The sequence below is a fragment of the Panthera uncia genome, chromosome A2, assembly GCF_023721935.1.
Source record: "Panthera uncia isolate 11264 chromosome A2, Puncia_PCG_1.0, whole genome shotgun sequence".
Classification (NCBI taxonomy): domain Eukaryota; kingdom Metazoa; phylum Chordata; class Mammalia; order Carnivora; family Felidae; genus Panthera; species Panthera uncia.
This window is the reverse complement of record NC_064816.1, coordinates 162,477,900-162,499,526: the sequence shown is the minus strand read 5'-3', so window position 1 is coordinate 162,499,526 and position 21,627 is coordinate 162,477,900. Positions and strand designations below refer to the sequence as shown.

General features: G+C 46.3%; 1 protein-coding gene and 1 long non-coding RNA gene across 8 annotated transcripts in view; both read left to right on the top strand.

Moving 5' to 3' along the window:
* Positions 1-21,627, top strand: part of PTPRN2 (protein tyrosine phosphatase receptor type N2) — an 803,411-nt gene that overhangs the window by 47,795 nt on the left and 733,989 nt on the right. The gene's annotated exons all lie outside the window — the stretch shown is intronic.
* On the top strand, positions 394-20,422 carry LOC125930347 (uncharacterized). The gene is made up of 2 exons (XR_007460164.1): positions 394-538; positions 20,115-20,422. It is a non-coding gene; the product is annotated as an uncharacterized LOC125930347 (long non-coding RNA).

The following is a 21,627-nucleotide window of genomic DNA, read 5'->3' as shown; positions in this document are numbered from 1 at the left end:
AGTTTCTGGCCAGGCCACGAGTATCCTTGGCTTTCAAGCCACAGAGATGTGGGGCCTTAAGGTTAGCACCCTGGGCATGGGGATGGCATCTTAGGGCAATTATCTTCATGCCATCTCCAGGAGGCCTTCTGTGAGCCATGGTCTCTGGCTGTTACAGACAGTGGGGCTAGCTGGAAGCTGGAGCTCAGGGGCTGGCAGGGAGTGACCGTAGAGGTGCTTGCCTGAGGTTAGGGAGGAGAGGAAGGCCCATCTGCCACCTGAGTGGGGTGCTCTGGACTAAGCAATACTCATCCTGAGTGAAAGGATCTTTAAAATCCCCATAATCATTTAATTATACTAAATAGTAATTAAACGTTGCATCTATTAACATTCACATCCCCAAGAAGTTACAGCTAAGGCTTCTCTCAGGGGGGAAGGAGAACAGAAAGTGCTGCTTCCCGGCCACAGACAGCCCTGTGTGGGCACAGTGGAGGAGGAGGAGGCGACACCTGTTCCCATTTCCACAGAGATCTGCAGACAACTGTGGAGCAGGAGGAAGGTGAGTTTGGCCTCGAGGGAGTTCAGTCTATGTGTCTGGGGTTCTTTCTCTCTTTCCTTTCTTAAACCCAGAAAGGGTCAACAGGGCCAAACAGATTGGAATTCTGGCCTGGTGCTGGGCGCCTTGAACACACATCCTGCAGGACCGAGTCTCTTATCCCTGGTGCTGCCTTCTGCTGCTGCCACTGTGTGCTGCCTGACAGTTTTGTTCCACATAGGTGGCCATGTATTCTCCTTGGCAGATGCCCAGCTTCCAAAATAGCTAAACCTTAACCTCTGGACCACTTCCCAGAAGCAGCTTTCATTCTGCAGAAGCACATGCTTTGCCCTGAAGGTTTGCTGGGCAGGGAACTTGGAGCCTGGAGCTGGAAAGGCTGTGGTCTGCTCGCTTCCTTGGCTGGGACTGGGCCTACGATTTCTTAGTGTGCTGGTCAGTCTGACATTTTACTTTAAAGTCCTTGGTGATGATGAGCCAGAGTCCAGCCATGGCTGTCCTTCAGGGGACTGCAAAGGACAGGCATCAGGTCTCCCTTTTGAAAGGCAGTTGGATCCTTGCAGTAGTTCTACAGATGTCTGTTTCAGACTTTCTCAAGTGAGAAAGCTGACCTGATTGGGGAGCACCTCTTGAGCATGCCCAGTAGCACCTCGCCTTCTCCCAGCATTTCCCCTCTCTGCTCACCCCCTGCCTCTGTCTTCCCAGGTGGGGGGCCAGCCCTCAGTCCCCTGTGGTCCATTTCTCTCCTTCCTTGTGGTAGAACTTGACAGAAATCTCTCCACCATTGATCTCATTTATCTCCCACTATATGGGTTCCCCAAGGCTGCTGCAATAAAGCACCACAGACAGAATAGTCTAAACAAGAGCAATGTCTTTCCATGGTCTGGAAACTGTGGGTCTGGGACCAAGGTAGTGGCCAGCCTGCCTTCTTCTGAGGCTCTGTGGCTGATCTTTCCAGGCTCTCACCTGCCTTCTGGTGGTTGCACCCATCCTTGGTGATCCTTGGCTTATGGAAGCATCTCACCAGTCTGTGCCTTCCTTTGCCCATGTGTGCCTTTTCTGTGTGTGTGTGCAGATTTCCCTTGTGTAGGAACGCAGTCTTGTTGGAGTGAGGCCCACCCTAATGATCTCATTCATCTCAGCAAATTACATCTGTAGTGACCCAGTTTCCAAATATGGTCATGTTCTGAGGTTCTGGGGATCAGGGCTTCAATCTGTGAATTTAGTCTGTAACACCCCAACTTTCTTCTTACTCCTCAGTGATGTGGTTTGATTTTTCACCTCTCTGATGGAGATTTACATTTAAAGGCTGTGGCACCTTCTCTCTGGCCACTTGGTCAGTCTCCCCTGCCTCATATGCCTGGCCTTGTGCTACCATCCACGTGCTCCCACCTCCTGCTTCTGTGTGGCAGGGACACCACACTCGGCTACTTGTGGGGTTGTTCTGGCCTCTCCTAGTTCCTTCTTTCCTGTGATGTCTCTTCCTGGTTCCCTAGATGCACGCCTTGCCTCCCTCATTCTTGTCTTGCTCTTCTGAGGGCTCATCTTTCAGCTTTCCGGATGCTGGCAGCCACCTTGATGCTGGAAAGTTCCAAATCTGAGTGTTGTCTTGTCCTCTCATCTAAATCCTTGGCTTCCTGATCATCTTAAACACAACACATTCAAGGGGTGTCTGTCATTAATCCTTACCCAGTGGCACCTCTGTCCTCTCCGTCTCCATGTCCATTGCTTATGGAATCCGATCATGTAGAAGTGAAGGATTAGGCTGGCTAGAAGGAAGATCTTGTGTGATGAGCAATGTTACAGAGGAGGAAAGTGCACATGCTCATGAGAAACCAGGAAAGACACTAAATTCTGTGAACAAAGCTAACCCATTGGGTGCTCTGTTGGGCCCGAGCACCTGGCTAATTCGCCCAGGGCCTGCTCCTTTACAGACACCACTCTCTCTGCTCAGTTCCTGTCCACAATTGCATTACCTCTAGGTTGGCCCATGTCGTCAATGCACTGTTGGTTCATTTAGATCCGCAGTGGTACACGCACACCCTCCCAGAGAGTAAGTGATTCTGATGTGGCCTGTCTTTTCTAAGCCATTACCCACCCATCAAGGTATTCTTGACAGTTGTTTGCAAATTGATTTTGGGATTATTATCACTTTTGTATTTTGCTGGGTAGGTACGCATAGGTCTCACTGCTAAATTCAGAAGTGGGGAGGAAAAACGATTTAGTAGAAAGTGGTCAACTGGCTGGAAGCAGGGGGCCTGGTTGTGTGTCTCGTTCAACCCCTGACTGTGGGGTCGTGGGCAGTCACCAAACCATGGAATTGGTCCAGATGCTCTCTCAGGACCCTTTGGACAATAGCAGTTGTACTTTATGTATCATTTGTATAGTGGTTATGGCATAAGGCTTGTTTTTGTCAACACCAGAATGTATTTAGTTAATTCACAAGAATCCATGCTTTCCAGGGTTGGCCTTGCCTGCCTTCTGCACCAGTATCTTAGCACGGTGCTTGGAACAGAGTAGATGCTCTGTAGATACTGGCTTTATGAACAAATGAGTCAAATTTTTATATTCCCTCTTTGAAGGAAACAGAGGGCAGATGTTTTTAATCCATTTCTCCTTGACAGCTGTGTGGTTAAGTCTAGCAGGGTCACTTGTGGCCTCAGTGTCATTTCAGAGAGATAAGCCTCTGGTTACCACCTCACAGAGGAGCAGCCCTAATGAGGGTGGCCAAGAACTCCATCTGCATGACTCACGCGTGTCTGAAATCTGCACCTGAACTTGAAGTCTAGATCATGCTTAGTGGCCAGTGGGTTCCTAACTATCAATAGCAGGAAAGAAATCACATATGGAGGGTGGGGTCTTTGGAAGGTACTGAGCGGGCAGGGAGTTCACGCTCTGGCTCCAGAGAATCTTTCACTTGATGATAATACTTTGCATAAAGACTAACATGCTGGACTTTCAATAATAGTCAAATTATGGAAAGAGCCTAAATGTCCATCAACTGATGAATAGATAAAGAAATTGTGGTTTATATATACAATGGAATACTACTTGGCAATGAGAAAGAATGAAATAAGGCCTTTTGTAGCAATGGGGATGGAACTGGAGAGTGTTATGCTAAGTGAAATAAGTCATACAGAGAAAGATAACCATATGTTTTCGCTCTTATGTGGATCCCGAGAAACTTAACAGAACACCATGGGGAAGGGGAAGGGAAAAAAAAAAGTTTGAGAGGGAGGAAGCCAAACCATAAGAGACTCTTAACAACAGAGAACAAACTAAGGGTTGATCGGGGGTGGGAGGGTGGGGAAAGTGGGTGATGGGCATTGAGGAGGGCATCTTTTGGGATGATCACTGGGTGTTGTATGAAAACCAATTTGACAATAAATTTCATATTAAAAAAAAAAGACAAACATGCTGGGCTGTAGAGGGCACACATGGGTTTATGACAAATTTTGTCTGGGGTTGAAAGGGTCAGAGACCCATAGAATTTTAGAACTAGATGTGACTTTAGAAATTATGTATCATTTACTGATGAGAAGTCCAGAGTCCAGGATGGTCAGATAACTCCTTTGCTTCCTGCAGTTGGTAAGGTACCAGCTGGGATCAGGACTCAGATTCCTGGCAGGCTGAGGACATCCCAGCCCCCATCCTCTGGAGGCTTCAGCAACTGTGGTTCTGAGTGGCTCCCACAGAGAGAAACCACATGGTAGGATAATGGCTGTGACACTTAGAATTCCGTTCTGGGAGAGATGAGAGGAGTTTGGTTGAATTCTCTTTCTCTGTTAAGCTGAGTGAAATCTCTGGGTGAAAACAGCAGCAGTATCATCATGGATCCATGCGGCAGCCTCTGGTGTGCACAGGCTTTCCATAGCTCATCTCATCCATTCCTCTGTCGGCCTCCTGAAACATGGCCTCATTCCAGGTGGGGAACCAGGAGAGCCCAGGGGGACTTGGTTGGTGGCCGAGGAAGGAAATCTTTTCTTACCCTGGGCCACTCTCCCCTTTTTTGTACTTTGGTTTCTGTTGGTTATACATTTTTTGAAATAATGAGCTATAAGCTTAAAAAAATATAAATGCTGCTTTAAATGATGCTATCACCATCACACAAAATAACTAGAGGCTGTGCAGAGTTTAGGGTGATGGAAAGTCAGAGTTGGAACTGCTGCTCCTGACAGGGCCCTGCTCCTGTGGCCCTGCCCCATTGACCCTATTCCTGTGGCCCTGCCCCAGTGGCCCTGCTCCTGTGGCCCTGCCCCAGTGGGCTTTGCCTGAAGGATCCTCTGGCTGCAGGTAAGAACCTGCTTCAAGCATCCAGGAAAGATTGCTGTGAAAACCATGTTTTGAAGAGCGTGAACTATTTTATTTTATTTTTAATTTTTTAGTAGGTTTCACACCCAGCCTGGAGCCCAACACAGGACCTGAACTCACGACCTGAGTTGAGATCAAGAGTCAGATGCTTCACTCACTGAGCCACCCAGGTGCCCCGAACGTGAACCATTTTAAATTGTAGCAGAAAGACACTCCACCTGAATTGACATAAATAATTTTTGTGAAGGAGTAAACCATTAGGTTCTTTAAATTTCAGTGATAAAAAGCCATTTCATGATAATTTAACCAACTCTTTCCTCTCCCAGCCCAGCCCACCCTCTATCTCACCCCCATTCCATCAGAGGCTGGGTCTTGTCTACGACCCCAGACCACACTTTCCTTAGAGGGCTGGAGCCCTTTGACCTCTGCACATTGTGCTTTCCTTGGTGGGGCAGGGGAAGGGTCAGTTTCACAGATGGAAATGTATTCCTTTCTCGGCTCTGTTGTTGTTTATAAGAAGAAATGTCAATGTTGAGCTAGGGACAGCCTAGGCATTTAAAAAATCTATGTGGCCTCAGGGAAGTTCATCCCATTGCAGTGTTTCCCCGGGGCACACAGCCTTCCCAGGGCTTGTGTGTCTGGCAGAGGGGTGATGACACCCACAGAGAAAGCTGGTTTTAGTGTAACGAGAAGTAGACTTGGAAGATGTGATGACTACAGGTGATTTGGTTTGTGGGGCACTACACCACTGGCCTTTCCTGGAACAGGCAAGAGGAGGCCTGTAGGCGCCTTCTCCTCGGGCGAGTGACTCTCCCCCTGGACAGCTGGGACCTGGAGAAAGTCCTCACATTTACTGAGAAACATCGGTAGCACTGGGGAAGGAGCCCCTCTTCTCCCTTGGGGACAGTGTGTGGCCACTGGATCCTTGAATGCTTTCAGAACTGAGTTTCAGAATCATCCAGACCAGTGGAGAGACTGGCCTACCTAAGATCCCAGAGCTGCCCTGAACACAAAGACTGTGTGCAGACCAGTGTGGTGGTCAGTGAGAGCCCAGATGTGAGCCAGACTAAGACCTGTCTGGCCAGTCCTGGAGTCACCATCTGTGAGGCCAGCTTTGGACTCTGTTCTAGAGGCATCCAGAATCCATTGAAGGTATTTCAGCTCATAAGTGATAAATTCCCTTTTACATTTTCTTTTTTTTTTTTAATTTTTAAAATTTTTTTTACATTTATTTATTTTTGAGACAGAGAGAGACAGAGCATGAATGGGGGAGGGTCAGAGAGAGAGGGAGACACAGAATCTGAAACAGGCTCCAGGCTCTGAGTTGTCAGCACAGAGCCTGACGCGGGGCTCGAACTCACGGACTGCGAGATCATGACCTGAGCCGAAGTCGGACACCCAACCGACTGAGCCACCCAGGCGCCCCTGCCTTTTACATTTTCTAATAATGATTCTGGCTGCTGAGTGGGCAGTGAGATGAGTCAGGAGTCAGAGCAGCAACCAGATGGGAAATGGTAGTGGAGAGGCAGAGAGTGGACTATTTCAGAGATACCCAGAGGAAAGAGTGGTCAGACCTGCTGGTTGTAGGGAGTTAAGTAGAGGGTCATATTCTGTATTTCCTGTGTGTGGCTGTGTTCTTCAAAGAGGGCACTGCTGCCCTGCTCTCTTTTCTCCAAGGGTGAAAAGAGGGTAGAGGGTGCTGAGCACAAGCACAAGCACACGCACAAGGTGACAGGCAGATAGAATTAGTGGAAAGTACCTGGAAATTTGAATAAGTGCATGTATCAGCTCAGATGTGAGGTGCGGAGTGGATAAGTTAAATCCCACTTGGGCTTTTTCCACAGGCTGCCTTGTCCAGGTCAAGCTGCTTGTGGTTTTGCTTTGTCTGTGATGTACAGGCCACCTTTAGGGGAAATGGCCAGTGTGGGGCCCTGCTCTTATGTGGGTCACTGAGGACAGTGAGATGGTGGGAGGTAGGGTAGCCATGCCCCTGGAAGAACCAGGGAAGGAGTGGTGGGTGGTGGTCTCAAGAGGGGACACCGCACAGTGGAGTGATAGATGCCTTCTCGAGTTTGGAGACCATCCTAGCTCAGAGGGAATAGCTGTTGTTTCTGAGAACAGAATTGAAAGAGACTTCAAGATAAGGAAGGGCAGGGGCACCTGACTGGTTCAGTCGTTTAAGCATTTGACTTTTGGTTTCAGTTCAGGTCGTGATCACTGTTCATGACTTCGAGCCCCACACTGGGCTCTGTGCTGACAGTGCGGAGCCTGTTTGGGATTCTCTCTCTCTCTCTTCCTCTCTCTCTGCTCCTCTCCCTGTGGTCTCTCTCTCTCAAAAATAAAAAACAAACTTAACAAAAATAAGGAAGGGCAAACTTTCCAAGAATTAGAGCCCTTAAACCTTGAACCAGCTACCACCAAGCAAAGGGTACAGTCTTAACTGCAGGCCAGAGCGCTATCGGTCAGGTCCTTCAGGACGGTGTGTGTGCAGCACCCACTCATCCGTGCTCTCTTACTCACTTGTCTACCCGCACATCACATATTTCTGCAGCCCTTGCTCTGTGCCAGGCCTTGTGCTGTGGGGGACTCCCAGCACTTGGGAATCTTCTGGACTAATAGAGGGGCACCCCCCACCCCTGCTACTACAGCACGGTGCGGCGCATGTGTTGACAGGAGCAGGTGTGAGAGAGTGGTGCTATAGAGCTGGGAATGGCTGAAATTGCGACGTGGGAGAGGGTTGAAGTCTTCCACCCAGAATTCGACTCTGAAGTGGGAGCTTTTTCTGGGGCCCACGAGCAGCTCAAATAGGCAAGAGTGTGACTGTGGGTGGGACAGGCAGTGAATGTGGACCACTTAGTGAGAGGCACTTGTTCCATAGAGCTGGACTCTGCATCTGGGATTCTTGGTAGAGTCTGGAAATATGTTTTAGGAAGCATTATGGATTCAGGCTGTGGATATGTAGAGAGACCCGGAGGGAGCATATCATGTGTGCTCTGGTACAAGTCTGATAGACACCAGTACTTCAGTGACGTGTAGATGAAAGCAGGCAGAGATACAGGGACTGGGAAGGGGTTGAGGAGTGACGTCAGGAGCTGTACAGCTGGGAGGGACGGGTCATGGGGGCCACGGAGAGGAGAGGTATCAGGCGCTTCACTGAGCCGTCGGGGAAGGTGACAGTGGGAGTCAGCCGTGAGACCCCTGTGTGGAGACAGTGAGAGGTGTGCAGAAAGCAGATGAATCGAGTGGGAAGTGGTTCTTTCTCAGGTCAAGACGTCATGCTTTGAACACTAAGATCACTGGCCGGGAAAATACCAACATGTGCTAACTACCTCTGTGTCAAGTTGGGATCTCCTGCTTTCTCCCCATATCCACTCACCCCTCTCCATGATGCTCTGGCTTTCTGTTCCTACTTTTCCTGATCATCTCTGATGTTACTGCATCTTGAAATGCTCATCAAAAATTATTTAGACAAGAAACAGCACTATGGGAATAAAAGAAAAAGGATGCAGTGTGGAGGGGGTTCCTGTTTTCTGATAATTTTCTCATTGGCTTGTCAGAGACTTTCATGATGAAGGAAAGCAAGTCCAGAGAGGTCGCCAAACCACACACGTGCCAGTGACAGGTTAGGCAGGTAGGTGATACTTTTCTTGGGAGAAGTCAATCACGAACATTGCATTTGTGAGGTACTTTTCTGTTCTTATTTTATTTAAAAAAAAAATTGTGTCTCTTGAAAGGTAAATTTTTAAAATGGCCTATCTTTTAACTTTGAAATTCTACAAAGCGTTTCTATTTTCTTTTTAACCAAACAGATGGGGGATATTGGTCCTCTTATGTTCTCTTTTCATAAATATTTTCAAACCATTTCATGACTTTTAAGTGAGGAAGAAGTAAACCCAAGTAAACAGCTGCTTCCACGTTCATGGGTGGTGTGTTCGCGAAGTACAGGTGGGTCTTACCTTTGTTTCCCGTGCGCTGGCCTCTGGGCCTTCAGAGGGACCTGGGAGGAGGGCGGCTGTTCTGCGAGTACCGTTCTTGCTACTGAAATGATTGGCCAGTGGGAGCCAGGCCGTATCCTGGCTGTGGGAATGTGTCACGTCCCTCAGAGATGCCCCACGCTGGACACAGCTGAGACAGATCTCCTTCGTGGGCCACGTGGGTTCAATTGTTCCATAAAGCTCTGAGGAACAAAAACAGCTCTGCCGGCCACACTCACGCAGGGACTCCACAGCACCTGTGGGTCCTCCTGATTGGCTCCTGTGCTGCTGTCCCGGGCTCGTCCCCACGCAACCCTGCGTTCTCTGTGTGAGTCCTTCTCCGTTACTGGTGTGTGTTCCGGAGCCCTCCGCTGAGAGCCGGCTCTAGGAATAGCCAGCACCTGTGGTGAGGTGAGGAAGCCCGTGGGGGATGATTAGGGCCTGCTGGGTAATCATCCCTGGCTTCTGTCACCTCCGTCTCGGTGATTATAGCTTCCACTTTGTGGACCTGCGTGTGTAATTCCAGGTGTAGCCTCGCAGAGTGCTTACACTTCAAGGATGAGCCGACCCTTGTGGTCTTTCTGGCCTGATGGGTGGAGTGAGCGGGCAGTCAAAACCACACCTTTCAAACTTGTGAGGAAATCAGAATCCTTTCCTGAACCTCTTTTATCCAGTGACTTTTATAAATCCAGGAACCAATAACCTGTAGAATTTTTCATATTACAAAGGTGATAACATGTTTCTTGAAGAAAATTTAAAGCACAGATAAGCAAAGAAGAAAAAATAAAATGCTAATTATATTCCTACTGCCCAACATAGAGGACGACTGGCAAATTTTGGTTCTGCTTTTTACACCTTAGATAGCTTATAATATTATACATCATTTTTGATGGTTTCGTAAATTGCACTGTGTCTATACTGTATATACACATGTATTTATTATTTTTATTTTCTTATTTTCAGTTTTTTATTTAGATTCCAGTTAACATACAGTGCAGTATTGGTTTTAGGAGTAGAATTCAGTGATTCATCCCTACAAAATGTATTTTTTGAAAAACTTTTTTTTTAGGACAGTTGTAGATTTACAAGAAAATTGTGAAGATTGTATAAAGAATTCCCATATACCTACACCTAGTTTCCCTTCTTATTAAGATTTTACATAAGTACAGTATATTTGTTACAATTAACGAACAAGTATTGATACATATTATGAACTATGAACCAGTATTGATACATATTATGAACTAAATTCTATACTTTATTTGGATTTCCTTAGTTTTGATGTAATGTCCTTTTTCTGTTCCAGGAATCCATCTGGGATGCCATATTATATTTGGTCATCCTATCTCCTTAGGCTCCTCTTGAACATGACATTTCTTAGACTTCCCTTGTTTTTGGTAACATTGATAGTTTTGAGAAGTGCTGGTCAGGTGTTTTGCAGAATGTCCCATAATTTGGATTTGTCTGATTCTTTTCTCATGATTAGACTGGGGTTTTGGGTTTTAGGGAGGAAGACCACAGAGGTAAACGCCCTTCTCATTATATCATGTCAGGGCTACATATTGTTAATATGGCTCTTCTCTGTGGATGTTGACGTTGATCTCCTGGCTGAGGTGTGGTGGCCAGATGTGTCCTCCATAAAGTCACTCTTCTCTCTGCTTTCCACACTGTGGAAGGAGCTTGCTAAGCACAGCCCACACTTAAGGACTAGGAATTATGTTCCCTCTCCTCAAGGGTGAAGAATCTACATAAAGTATTTGGGGAATTCTGCACAGATTTAATTCTTTCCCTCGTTAATTTATTCAATCATTTCTTTTACACTTTGGGTTACAATCCGATACTACTTTACTTTTTTTGCTCACATTTTCCAGCTTTGGTTCTTGGGAGCTCTTTCAGTTGCTTTGTGAGTCTCTGAATCCTACCATCATTGTGGAATTTTTTTTTTTTTTTTTTTTTTAGCACTGCCTCACTTAAAAAATTCTTTTTTTAAATGTTTATTTTTGAGAGAGAACACAAACGTAAGCAGGGGAGGGGCAGAGAGAGATGGAGACACAGAATCCGAAGCAGGCTCCAGGCTCTGAGCTGTTAGCACAGAGCCCAATGCGGGGATCGAACCCACGAACCATGAAATCATGATTTGAGCTGAAGTCAGGTGCTTAACCGACTGAGCCACCAAGGTGCCCCTCACTTTTTGACACTACAAGGTACTTCAGGCTCATCTGGTGTATTTCCTGTCCTATCCTAGAATTTGCTGTTTCTACAAGTAGCCCTCATTCCTTTTATTTGAAAATGTGTAGAAACTGAGTGCGAGGGGTGCTCACTGCTGCTGGGGTGTCATTGCTTCCAGAATACTTAGCTGACAAGCAAGGAGATACATGTGTGAATGTGCACATGTCTACAAACATTTCTGTCTGTAATTACGTATCTATATCAAGCTTAACTTGAGCCTCTACTGTCTTCAATTCCAGCCCGTCACTGCAGGGACCATCTCAGTCTTCTTCCCTTGATTCTGCTTCTATACCAACAGTGAGGACACTGGTTCCCACCACCCACTCCTGTTTACTTAATCGTTGGATTTCAGGGTCTGTGAGTAGCCAGCAGGGTCGGAACCATTGGTCTGCACTCCTTGGGGAGCAGCTTTATCCACTAGAGCACAGGCTTCCCTCATTTCCTGAGTGATTGGGGTCAGTGTCCTTCCCAGCATTACCAGCACAGCTGTACTCTTCTGTCACACTCTTCATTCCTTCCTGGGGTCCCCTGCCTCCCTGTTGATGTTTTGTTAAATTTGCATTCACTGAGATTCATCTTTGTGCTGTGAAGTTCATTGGGTTTCAGTAGACGCTTAAGAGTCAAGTGTCCACAACATATTGAGAAGTTTCCCTGCCCTACAAATTTTTTGCTTTACCTACTCAAGCCTCCCTCCCCTCTGCTTGGACCCCTAGCAACCACTGATCTCTGTTTTTGCCTTTTCCAGAGTTTTCAGACTGATTCTTTCACCCAACACTCTTCATTTAAGAATGACTTATTTCACACACTGTGATAACAGCCCTGCTCTGCCCAGGGGCCCAACCTGCCCACTGTGTTTGTGATGACTGACCCTCTGGGGCCTGCAGAGACCTCAGGTTGAGCCGGAAGCCCATGGGTGCCATTTGCAGGTTATCTGCGGCGCAGTGCTGTGCGTCAGACCTGCCTGTGCAAGGTTTTCTTTTCTTACGTGAGGCCCATAGAGTGTCTATTGAGCTGTGTCCAAGAGAAAATGGCACCTGGCCTGTTTCGATGGTGTCCTTTCATGTGGCTGCAAGATGTGCACAGTTTAGAAGAACTGGAGGGACAAAGCACTTTCGTGATTGGTGGGTTCTCTCTCACCTTCCACCGTCCTCATAAATTGGTGTTCTCTGTGTGTTCATATCAGTAGGTGACCTCTGTCTAGTCATTTAAATGGGATCACCAGGCCATACTGTTCCACGTAGGCCCTGGGATAGGATGAGGATGGGGTCTAATACAGAGAGTGGCCCTCATGAGATGTGGTTGCCAGTCCCGATGTCACTTCTCTCAGCTGCTTCTTTGTTGGGTGGAGGGGAAGGAGGGAGAGTGTGCCACGGCAGGTGCGGACGAAGGTCTGTAGCGATTCGCACCTAAGAGGAATGGGTGTCGAGTCCCGGATATCAGAAGAAAAATTAACCTAGCATTTTCTGCCATCCCCAAGTGCTGGCCAACTGTTTCGATCTTTCGACTTGAGAAAAAGAAGTTCAAAATTGCCTTTCCGTTGCAGTTGTGTTACTCAGGTGAGAGGCTTTGTGAACCACACGTGGTCTCACACATGGGAAAGGAGGGCTCGCTGTGGGAGGACTCGTGATGCAGCAAACATGTCTTGGTTCTCCTAGTCTCCGCTGACCTGACGGTAACGTTGCTTGTCACTTTTCTTACTAAGTAATTGTCTCTGAAAAGAATCTTGTCCCATGCCATCGAAGTCTTTCTGATTTTCTTTCGTTCTCACATCTGACCTGTTTGTAATTATCTTTCTCCTCCTGTTCCTCCTCCTTTTTGTGTTTTAAAGACCACGGTAGTTTCTCCTGTGTTCTAGTATCCTGGTGTTTTTCATCGGATGGTGGAATTTCTGGTGTCTCTGAGCCATTTTACTATTTTAACACAGAAAAGAGAACCCAGGTGACAAGCACAAGTTAAAATGGATGGCAAAGAAGGGAAGAATTAATTGTTTTTAATGAAATCTTGTAAATGATAAAACAGCCTTATCCTCAATGTGTGAGAATCAGAAAGAGGGAGGGGGAGGGGGCTGGGGGTAAATGAGGCTTTTGTGGGGCAAGAATGTGAGAATTTATTACCTTGCTCATTTACATACTCTGTTGAACACCTGTTGTGGGTTGAGTATGTGAGATAAAATCTCCTCAGAGCACCCCAGACATCTAGGTTATTCTTTGTCACTGGGGCTGCAGGACACCCAAGAAGGAAAAGCTAAAAATGCAGAGTCATAAAATTGAAAATATATCAAGTATTCTCCCAGAGAACCAGACCTGGGGTTATGTCCCTTAGCACACACAAAACAAAGCAAGTTTACTAGAATGTTCTCGAAACTTTGGGAAATAGGGGCCCTGAAACATTACTAGGAGGTTGTTACTAATTTGCATGATGATAATATTCTCTCCTTAGGGACTTCTGGGGAATGGAATACTGTATTTCACTTGTGTTTGTCTGTAAAAGACCTTGGATAAATGCTTACTGCATGGGATTACAATTTAAGGTGCACATCATTGCTCACAGCACTCCGCTAGGCATGGAGCAAACAGAGTTGCACATCACCCATGTTTCTCTTATGCAGACCTGTAGACAAATCTGCTAGTGTGTCACCTTCAGGTCTCCGCTGCGTGTGGCCGCCCAGGGCCTCAGGCCACCATGCCAACCCCAGACAAAGGAAGGAGCTCATCCCAGTTTCTTCACTGCGTGATGTCCGTTAGTCAGCCCTGCCTGCTGGCTATGTGCTGGCATTTCACCTTTTCCTATGGTGTGTTGTCAGCAGAACCCATAATGCAGATGTAAGTGAGGCTGTGGAGATTAGAAATAAGGAAAATAAATTTGGAGGGTTGATTTCCACACTTATGCACTGTGTGGTCCTGCTTTCTGCAATTGTACTGAACTCTGGTTCTGCCTGGATATTTAATTCTGGTTGATAGAGAGGAAAATTGGGGTTGGACTTTAAGTTCTACATTAGCCTGAAGTGAATCATAGAATTGACTACCAACAATGTGCTTGTACCCTCCAGTGGGGTGTGCAGGTTTACGTGGGGAGTTTCAGGACATGCATGTCGATAACTGTCCTATTTCCTTGTCTGGAGGAAGAATCCTTGGGCCTGCACCCCAGGATCCAACAGCTTTGACAAAGATCATAAAAGGGACATTGTTGCAGGCTTTTACCAAAGGTGCTATTTAACCAGCCCTGGACATGGTCACAGAAAGGAAAGGCCTTCTCGTGGTCATCTGCTTGCAGCCCCCTGCTGTGGGAACTGCTTGTCACCTTCTCTCTCTGACAGTTACTCGCTCTCCTGTCCCCCTCGCTCCCTCCTTCCCTTCACCTTCTTGCCTTTACAGACTTCATCCACCCCCACCCCAGCACCAGTTTTTACCTCCAGAATTCATACCTGTCCCATCTCTTCTGGAGCTCACACTTCCCCAGTATGCTTGGTGTCATCTCCTGAATGTCCTGGTCCTTCACCCTCCACTGAACTGAGCCAGGCCCTTGCCTCCTCCTCTTCCTGGCTCTCCTCTTTCCCTCCACCTCATGCATCCTTCTGTTACCGAGTCAGAGCCATACCATCACCTTGACCCCAACCTCTTCCTCCTTCCTCCTGGCCCAGATGGTCCACTTGTTCTCTGTTCCCTTCCTTCTGGCCAGCCCTACATACCAGCTACCAGGTGGGTCTCCTCTGATGGTGAGTAGGTGCACAGCCCTTACCCCTTCCTCCATAGCTTGTGAACATTGGTGCGGCTTGGCTTCCTGCTTCTGCTCACTGTGGGATGTCCCCTGGATAGTTCTGATCCCTGTCTGTGCCTAATCCTTGCGCTGTAGGGTGGCCTCTGTCATGTGGGGGTCTCCATGGAATGCCTGTCCCCCTCCAGAGCTAGTCTACCCTCTTTTCTCTGCCTTTTCATACCTACTTCCTCCAAGTCACTTTCCAGTGTCCCCTCAGCTAGATGTACTAGAGTTTTCTGCTATGCCTGCCTATCAGAGTGGGAATCCCTTGTATCAGTTGGTGAGTAGTACAGAACAAAGCACCCCAAAACTTAAAGCACTAATCCTTTATTATTTCTTTGGGGTTTCAGCTGCTTTAGCCTGGGTCTGCCAGGGGGTGTCTACCCACATATCTCTCCTCTTCCTCCTGGAACCCACAGGCTGGTGCAGGCATGTCCTTACCACAGTGACAGCAGAGGAGAGAGGGGGAATGTGCAAATACACTAGGCCTTTTGAGGCTCAGAACCGGTAAATACCGCTGCCCCATCTCACTGTGATGCCAAAGCAAGTCACACAGTGAAGCTGGAATCCAGGGGTAGGGCCTGTAGGCTGTGAGAGGGATTTCGGAGGCTGTGCCTGGAAGGTGGGTAAGAATCGGGTCATTGGGGCTCCTGGGGCGCTCAGTCAGTTGAGCATCTGACTCTTGATTTTAGCTCAGGCCGTGATCTCACAGTTCACGAGATAGAGCCCTGCATCAGGCTCTTCACTGACCGTGCATCCTAGTGACATCCTAGTGGCAGCTCCTGTTTATTCTCACATACTTGGTGAGCCTCTCTTGTATGTCAGGCTGTCATGGAACTTCCATTCAGGTGAGAGAAGGTGAGCAACACAAGATAAATACAGTACTGCTTTTAGACACGCCGAGTGCTGTGAAGGGGGTTGGAGTTGGGTCAGTCACCTAATCCTCTCACCCTTCTCTAGCCCTCCTAGACATCTACATACCCCGCTCACTCTCTTGTCTTCAAGCGCGGGGATGTGCCTGTCCTTGATTTGTCTGTCCCTGAGGCAGCGTAGGACACGTATCATAGTTGTAGCTGCTGTTTATTGGATGCCACTGGTGTGCCGGTGTTAGCACCGCCCTTGACATCCCTAAGGACCCAGCATCTGGCCATATTTTGTCCACATATACAGGTGAAATCATTGAGGCTTGGAGGTTAGGGAGGACTTCAGGGTCACCAGTGGCAGGGCACCCTACTTCTAGCTTCTCCTCCCCTTTCCACTCCACTCTGGCTCTTCCTTTTCCTCACCTTGCTGTGCAGCTCAGAAATGAAATCATGTAAGCCAGAGGCAGATTCAGGAGTACATGCTTTCAAATTAAGTGTGCTTTTGTTTTTCAGCTTAGGATTTTTCTTTTGATGATGATTTTCTTTTAAAGTTTACTTATTTTGAGGGAGAGAGAGCATGCAAGAGTGGAGGAGGGGCAGAGAGGGAGAGAGACAGAATCCCAAGCAGGCTGTGCACTGTCAGTGTAGAGCCCAACGTAGGGCTTGAACTCATGAACTGCGAGGTCATGCCCTGAGCTGAAATCCAGAGTCAGATGCTTAACTGATTGAGCCACCCAGGCACCCTGATGATTATTTTTTAACTTCATGAGACTTTGGACTGCCCTTGTAGCAAACTGGGTGACTTGGACATCCCCAGGGTGTTCTACTGTATATACTTAGATGTTACACTGGAGAAAGAACAGCTTGGGAACTGGTCAGAAGAGATAATTGTGCATAGCACATAACCACAATGCTTTTAATGCATCTTGGTGGTTCATGATGTGTGTTAAATTACGTTAGAGATCCTAAAACGTGTCCTAGGGGCTTCATTCTGCCAGAAGTGCCTTGTGAGCTTATCTTATTTTATTTATATATTTTTTTGACTACTGATATTTCAGATTCATGCCCCAGTAATGCAGGAGGTGGGGAAGGAGGATAGGTCCCTGAGTGACAGGACAGTAACACTCTTCCTGCATGCTTTAGTTTATAAGATGCTTCAACCTCTGTTATGTCCTTGGGTTCTCCCAGCAACTCTCCTAGGTTAGGAGGGTTGAGATTTAATCTTTTAACAAACTGAGAAGCTGAGGGGTCAAGGCACACTTCTATTATGTTGATGAGAGGCAATTTGTAAACATCTTTCTAAAATCTTACACATAACACCTTTAAAAAATCTGGGGTTCTTTTTTTTTAGATTTTATTTTTAAGTAGTCTCTACACCTAGTGTGGGGCTTGAACCTACAACCCTAAGATGAAGAGTCACATGCTCCACCGACTGAGCCACCCGGGTGCCCCTGAGGTTCTTTTTGTAGTAATTGATCCCGAGGGGAAAGAAATTCGAGTATCCCCAAGACTAACAATCCAGATTGCTGGTTATGGTGTTATTTTTAATGAGGAAAATTGGAAACCATGTAAAGTTACTTCATGAGAGAATTGGTTAATAGATTATGTGCAAGTATAGAATTAATTATTATGTGGTGATTAAAATTCATCATGGTGAGAAATATCAAGGACAGGGAATTGTTTACAGTGTATTAGAAGTAAAAGGTGCGGGGGCGCCTGGGTGGCTCAGTCGGTTGAGCGTCCGACTTCGGCTCAGGTCACGATCTCGCGGTTCGTGAGTTCGAGCCCCGCGTCGGGCTCTGGGCTGATGGCTCAGAGCCTGGAGCCTGCTTCCGATTCTGTGTCTCCCTCTCTCTCTGCCCCTCCCCCGTTCATGATCTGTCTCTCTCTGTCCCAAAAATAAATAAACGTTAAAAAAATTAAAAAAAAAAAAAAAAAAAGAAGTAAAAGGTGCGGCCTGTTGGGGTGAGCACTGGGTATTGTATGGAAACCAATTTGACAATAAATTTCATATTAAAAAAATAAAAATCAATCAATAAATTTAGTTTTCAGTGATAAAAATATTTAATGAAACATACACATGCAAGGTGATTGGACATATATTTTCAGTTGTGACCTAGTGTAAATCAATAAAAATTTGATTAAAAAAAAGAAGTAAAAGGTGCAGGTTATAAAATTGCATGTACAGGATGATACCAGTACTTTTAAAGATTTTTTTAAAGTTTATCTGTTTTGAGAGAGAAGCAGTGTGTGCCAGCAGGGGAGGGGCAGAGAGAGGTAGAGAGAGAGAACCTAAGCAGGCTCCATGCTGTCAGCGCAGAGCTCAATGTGAGGTTTGATCCCACAAACTGCAAGACCATTACCCGTGCCGAAACCAACTGAGCTACCCAGTTGCCCCCAATCCTTATAGATATCCAAAGAAAAATGACTGGAAATAGGGGTGTCATTTCTGGGCGAGGAGGTCACTAGTATTACTTTCTTGTTGTGATTTTCTGCATTTTCTTCATTTTCTCGGCTTTTATGATATGAAAAATCTCCAATAATAGTTTAAATAAGCAGGTGAGAGAGAATGTGTAGTTTGTCCACAGCCACATGCTGATTTCTAGAACCTTCTATTCCTAAGCAGGAGCTGTTTCCAACACTTCACGTTGAATTTTTGGTGTTCGGTGCTATCATTTCTGTTTTCTCATCACCACAGAGCTCAGCTCATTGCTCTTCAGAGGAGTGCAAAGAAGGGATGCTTCCATTTTGGAAAAGGCTAACCTGGTGAGAAGGGGCACAAGCTCTGGCCTGCAACCGACCCCGCCTCTCCAGCCTCCCTTTTCTCCCTCTTTCCTCGGCTCTCAGCCAGCTTCATCACTCTCCAGTACCCTGGAGGGAGGTAGCCATGACTCAGATACAGATGGGAAGGATCTGTTTATTAATTTGCATGGGATGCACAGCTGGGAATCCAGAAAGACTTAGGCTGGGATTGGGAGTCAAGTAGGAATGTGATGTCTGAGGGAACAAGGACAGAGTCCTGCTCTTGGGGTTGGGAGGTTGGTGGTGGAAATGGTACAGGATGATCCAGGCTAGAGGGAGGTGGTTCCACTGTGGATCTGAAAAGGAAACAGCTTGTGTTCTAACATGAAGTCAGAACGCCATGGTGTGATGGGGTCCTGGAAAGGCTCAGTGCTCTAGGTGGTGGAGTCCAGGTTTGGGGGTGCATGGCGGCTCCTGTGAGAACCTTGTAGGCAAGGCCACTCACACATTCCACGCAAGCTCTAAGCCAGTGCAGCGAGAAGGAAGGACTCTGAGGAAAGTGGTGGGCCTGGCAGCTTCAGAGCCAGTGAAGGCAGTTGTGTCCTGGTGCTGCAGTGGAGGTGGGCCATGTTCCCATGGGATCCTTTGATTCCTGCCCGTTTCTCCAAGCCAAGTTTCTAACCCCCTTTTGATTCTATAAACAACCTCTACTCCTTTTAATAAGCCAGGGCTAGCTAAGTTTTTTCTGTAAATAGGGTTCTTTAGACCCCTAGTCTCTGTCACAACTCTTCAACTTAGCTGTTGCAGGACAAAAGCAGCCATAACAAGATGTAAGCAGGTGGGTGGGCTGTGCTTCAATAATTTTATAATTATTTGTATAATTATTATTTATAATAATTTGTAAATTTTATTTAAAAAAATGTAGGGCTGTGTTTTGCCTGCCCCTGAGTAAGCCAATTTTTTTTATGCTGGAATCTACGAGAGTTGAGTCCTCTCTCTGACCTCCAGGCAGCTTGATGGACTCCAGCTCTCATGGTAGGAGGAAAGAGTCAGAACAAGGGAAAAGAATGTCTGTCCACTCAGGTGGCTGTACCACTCCTGAACCTCTGTTTAATTCTGATGAGTGCACCCATCCTAGGGTAGATCCACATGAGACAGGCAGTGTTGAGAGCGGAGAAGTTAGATTGGCAAAATGGTATGAAATCATATCATGTGAAATAATTGGGCATATTTAAGTTGAAGAAGAACAAACTTACACATTGGAAAGGCTGTCCTGTGGAAGGGGGGGTGGGAAGGGAACATGCATTCACTAAGAGATACTGTGTACCTATCACTTTGTTGGGTGGTTTGTTATCTCATTTCAAGAGGGAGAAGCTTTGCTCTGCATAATGCTAAGTATTGTAAGGGTTTGTAATGGAGGTTTCTAGGAGATAAGCTTACACTTAATAGAATAAAACCTTAAAATATTCAGAACTATCCCAACATGGATTTCCTCCTTAGTCATGAGTGATATTTCTATCTGGGCTGGTGTATATCCCACAGCTGAGTGGCTCACCCAGGGATGATGCCTCATTGGAAACAGGTATAGCTCCTTCAGGCACGGAACTTTCTCACAGCTTACAGCTGTGCCTTTTACCCACAAAACAAGAGTAGCTAGTGTGCTTGTGCGAAATCCCAACAGTTTTAAGCAAATTTGTTTTCTTCCAGGATTCCTGCCTCCCAGACCTAGAATGTGGGACGATTTGAAAGAACAAAACCTTGCCCTTGGATTGTATGGGGTTAACCACAGGGATACCCAGCAGAAGGCAGGCTGTTCTCACACTTACAATTAGTCCATTAATCATGTCCTGGGTGAAGGAAGCCAAGTGTTGGGCCTTCTGAGCTGTGGTTGCTGTCTGCTGGTACTTAGAAGACCGAACGGTTCTGAGATATTAGAAGGCGCTAAGCAGTGCATTGTTTGCTTGGCCTCAACAGAGGACAGAAAGGGATTTGAGAATAAAATAAATTAACCTGGATGAGATTATAGAGGAAAGAATTATTTTCATGAGGAAATAGTGATCATATTCCCTGTGTGGTCTCAGAAAGTGAGTTGTTACTTGTTTATGTGTGCATGCACAAAGATGTCATGGTTAAAAGATGTCAAAATAATGAAAATAGAAAATACTAGACTAAACAAATGATAAAATTCTCATTACAGGAAGAACTCCCAGTATCTTTAGCACCTAATACACATATGAATTTCATTTATTAAAAAAAAAGTATTTATTTTAAGTAATCTCTATGCCTAACGTGGGGGCTCCCATCCCCAGGATCAGGAGTTTGCCTGCTCTTCCAGCTAAGCCAGCCAGGCTCCCCTACATTTTAACTTCTTAGAGAGGGACATCGGGGCACAGAATGTTCCAAATGCAATTGGACCGGAGCTTCTCACCACACTGGTTCCTACTGGACACGTTTGAGAAACTTTCTACCTGACCAGCTGTGTTAGGAATGGGGTCCTGGAGCATCGGCATTACCAGGAACTTGTTAGAATTGAAGACTCTCAGGGCCTACCCCACATCTACTAAGCTGGAAACTGCGAATGGGACCGGCAATCCATGTTTTAACAAGTCCTTTGGTCCTCAAGACTGAGAGCTTCTTAGGCAGGATGACTTCTACATCTTTACTGTAATTCTCTGGTTTAGTTTCCTCTATTCCACTGAGGTAACATGTGATGAAGGATTGCATTTCAAGTAGTTTGGCAAACATCAGCTGTGGTACCCTTCTTAAGAAGAAAGCATGACCTTTTGCAGCTTTGAAGGTTCTGAGAAGTCTTGCAGAGGAGAATCCTGTTAAATTTCAGCTGACATTTTTCAAATGTGTCTGACTCCCAACCTTTTCTGAAAGGTACTTATTAACATACCAGGGCATGTGTCCTATAGGACATTATTGCCAGTTGGAGGTTGATAATTCCTGAGGTGAGTTTTACTCCGATATAGTTTTAAATCCTTTTTCTTGGTTCTGTCATTTTATCTACAGCGTATAGTGGGATGTACAAACACACTGATGTTGAAATGTAACAAGTTAAACAGGACAAAAAAATTACGTTCAGATTCACTTCAGACTTTTCCTAAAACCAATCAAGCTCATCCTCTGATAAAATTCTTATGTGGGACTTCTGGAGATGACAGAGTTGGAGGACCCTAGGTTCACCTTGTGCCCCGGATACAACTAGATGATACCC